This window comes from Atta colombica, unplaced genomic scaffold, assembly GCF_001594045.1.
Source record: "Atta colombica isolate Treedump-2 unplaced genomic scaffold, Acol1.0 scaffold252, whole genome shotgun sequence".
Lineage (NCBI taxonomy): Eukaryota > Metazoa > Arthropoda > Insecta > Hymenoptera > Formicidae > Atta > Atta colombica.
Window position 1 is genome coordinate 72,040 of NW_017259351.1, and position 4,392 is coordinate 76,431.

Genomic DNA, 4,392 nt, shown 5'->3' on the forward strand with positions numbered 1-4,392 from the left:
TAAGATATGTATATATATATATATATATATATATATATATATATATATATATAAATCCATTGTTTAATATTTCTTTGATTATATTTTTACGTTCTGTCGAAACTTATTGAGTATATATTATTGAGAATTTTTTTTTATTTATAAAAACATCCAGTTGTGATTTATTAAATTGGTCCAAATGAATTTCATAAATGCTATTCAATATTGAATAAATCGATCTTTCCCGACATCAGAAAATTCCAACGTGATATTTTACGTCGTGCAGATAAAATAACAATGTGTTGAAAAAATTTGCAGAACTTGATACTACTGAGTGGTCCTATATTAACAAAAAACGGAAGACTCCATTTGCTCTCTCGTGTACAGAGAGGGATAGTGCAGAACGGAAGGGTGTGTGAAACGAGAGAGAGAAATGAGGGAAAGGGGAGAGGTTGGTACGGGTGTAGGGACGACAAGAGGACAGATTCTGGCACACAATGTGCTGGAGCGGCGGAAGTGCTCGAAGAGGCGCTCAGGTTTTGAGTTATGACACTTTTTGAGTCGAGGAGTCGCATTGTGAATGGTGCATCCGGGTCCAGCGTAATATCCTACCTCGATCTCAGAGCCGGGTGGCGATAAATCTGTCTTAAATAAGATTTGCCGGCGACACTCCGGCAAAATAAAAGGAACGAAGGCAGCGACGCAGGCTGCAGGATGCCAGCTTGTTATTTCTTCGACTTCAACCCGTTGATGTGCTTCGCTCGCCAGTTCATACCAGAGTTAATGAGTAGCCTAGAGTATTCATCTTCATCCTAATTGCGAGCGCGCTACAGCAATGGCAGCGGCAACAGCAGTTTCTTCGCCCTCAATTTCCCGTCTAATGTTGATGATTCTTGCCATATAAAGGAAATGACGAAGTACACCTTCGCCGAGACCTCTTTTTACGAACCTTCGCACTTGAAGTTTATTCGCCTTCGTCGAAGAAATTATACAAATAAGCAAGTGATAATGCAAGTCGTATTAAGAACACGTCATCAAAATTGTAATAACTTTAACAAATATTTTAATAATTTAAATGTAAATTTTAATGTTTTTTTTTCGAAGTATTATTGAAAATTAATATATATATTCTTAATATATATTTTTTATACTTCTTTTGTTCTTTCTTTTTTATACTTATAATTAATGTTTATATCATAAATATTGTTTATATAAATATATTGTAAACTTTTCTTAACAATAATCATTTTCAATAACCATTTTTTAATATCGAATATATAAATATTAAAAATATTAAATAAGCTTGCTATTAACATCGCATTTTATAAATTGTAACTTTATATCTTGATTATTATCTTTATACACGGATAATTTGAACATGACGTCCCAATTATTATTTTATTATTCTTGTTATTATTATTATAGCATAAAAAAACCGTATTAATCTTAATAGCAAATATTATGTCTCATATATATTCCGAGAATATTCATTCTATGCGGCAATATTCCATTTTTTATTACATTTATTTTGTGTTGACAAATTTTACTGGGAAAAATGTCAAGAGAAATTATGTTAAAGCGAATTCATTTGGCTAAAAAATACAATTTTCTTTTATCAAGCTTAGTTCACAAGAAGTCCCTTTTATTTTTAACAGCTAATTATTTTATAGCAGTATAGATCTTTTTCTTGAGAAGATTTTTCAGGAAAAATTAATTTCAGATTGGCCCAAGAGTCTTTAAAAAAATAATATAGAAAAACAACGTTCTGTATATAAGTCTATCATTTCCTTTCAGTCTGTTCATAACTAGAATGTGTTACTGTAAATTAATTAAGAGTTCATTTCGAAGTAATTAATGCTCGTCGAGTGAAGAAATTCACGATTCTATTTAGCTCATAAAACAAGGAGTTATCATATCATGAGAATACCCGAATAAATGTTGCAGAACGAAAATGACGGCAGTTCTGCGATTGCAAATTATGTATATAGTTTCTCGAGTTTTATAGTCTCTTGAAATTATGAAGTTGCATTATGAAAGTGACGGCAATAAATCAGGCTCAAGATTAAATTGTAGGAAATATGATTTGTTGCTGACGTAAAATAGCGGGGAAACGCGTAAGAGAAATTCCAGTAGTTTACGTCTGAATTTATGTTGACGTATGTGCTTTTTACACGATAATATGCATTAATTATTTACTTCGCATATTCATCAATTTTTGTTTGCTCTAAAGGCAAACGTCGCGGAAGAATTAGAGTTAGAAAGATTAAACTTAAGCTTTAATAAATTTAAATTCTTTTTTTATCGGTCACTAATATTTTAGTATTTCTTTTAAAAATTATTTTTTTTAGCATAAAATGACAATAAAAAAATATTTTAAAGTATGATATCGGAATAGAAAATTAATAAAGTTAAATCAGGGAAAACAAAGATACACTTTTGCTAATGAAATATTTAATTAATTAAGAAATAATTATAATTTATTACATAAAGCATCGCTACTAATTTATTTTCACGGGAAATGGGATTAAACGCTAACGACAATGAATGTTATTCTGTGCAAGGTGTATAAACGATATAATTCGGCAATTCCATGACAACCACACGATTAGTAAAGTCTCGCCCACCAGCAGCCGCGATAATTGTCATTTCATTTCGCGGACAATTATTGGCGTATCTTCGGTGCGGACATGTCAGCCGCACTCGCGTGTGCAATCCCCAGACAAATTTTGTAATTTCATCGCGCGCGCGCGCATCATATGGGCCATCGAGACCACTCTATGAAATGCAATCCGTGTTTCCGTCTGCATCCTGCGGGACAGGCTCTCACGACACGAGACAGTTCACGCGTGAAAACAGGACAAATTGGTTGGCGCGTACATTAGACAATAAATCACCATATTTCATTTTATTTTACCCTTTCCCATCGGGAAAATCTGTGGATCATATGTTCGCATTTCCTGTTACTCCTTCCTGTTATTGTTACCTCATTTTTCCAATTTTGTTTTGCTAATAGTAAGTCTGCATACATTATACAATGATCTAAGATGATTAGCTTAACTTGTAAAGGACCGAAGGCCCCTTTAGGGACTCGACAGTGGCGCCATCTTTTTTATCACTCAATCCCATGATATTGATAAAAAAGTTCTAGCCCTTAAAATAAAAGTCAATCAAAAACAAGCCAATCCTCAGAAGGTTAACTAACTACCCTTTACGAGATGTTTAATTTTATAATTTTAATATCTCTCTTTGAATAAATTATATCTTTACATATCTATATAAATCAATTGTTATTGATAGATTATTAATTGCTAATGATATGTTCAGTTGTGCGTGAAATGTAATTAATATTTATTTCAATAATATTTTAACACACATCTACATTAAAATAATAAATTAATAAATCTTAACACATTTATAAGCGTTAAGTACAGTTTAAATTTAAACACTTTTACAAATTCGCGCCAATGGCATAGAATGGACGCGAAGAAAGCTACTCTCAAGATAAATCCTAGAGATCAGCGTTATGCTCATTGTCTGCATAACATGACACCGGGATGCTTCCTTTTATCCGCGGTCGCGCACGCGCCAAAGCATCGTAACTATTCTGCACACTGTAACTACGTCGAGTGTCTCCGGGATAAATTCCAAGGAAATTGTTCCGCCCAGAGAAAGACGAATAGTTCTGTTTGTCCACGAATTTCGAGCCATTCTCTTCGCCAGCGATTCTCACCGCGCGTCTCTGCTTCTCTCGTTCGTTTATGGGTCAGAATCTTAAGCTTTAACATTGGCCGTAAGATGTAACGCTATGCGGCGTGGCGTTGGGTCACATTGCGTTATGTCTTGGTGCGATGCAAGATATCCCCTTGACCTTTATTTGTAGCCTGGAATCCCAAAACAACTGAAGCATCCTCGTGCGCCGCAGAGCTGCCGGTAGATATTCGCTCGAAAGTTTTCACGTAATTGCACAGAGATAGAAGTGTTCCAAGAGCAAGAACGAAATAGAGAGTATGCCGTACTGTCCAAATGCGGGTGCTTGAAAACGCGAAATTCGATGGAAATATGACGGAAAGACGCCGCTACTCGTCAGTGTTGCCAGTGAATACACCTTCGCGTGCGAATCAAAAGCTTCGTGGAAATTGCCCGCGTGTTTCGTAACTAGATGTTTGCATATTTTGCGACGTCTCTATTTGGTTAGTTCTATGTTAACGAAAGCTGCGGGTACGGAATATTACCATAAAAAAGACCGAAATTGTTTTTCTTTTTTAATAGAAAATCTTCATGAATTTTCTGTGGCGAACTGCAGATCGCAACGAGTTATTTTACTATTTCTAAAGGAACAGTGTGTTGAAATCAGTTTTATTGAATTAAAATTTTAAATTAAAATTAAAAATTTATTAAAAATTAAAAATTTAT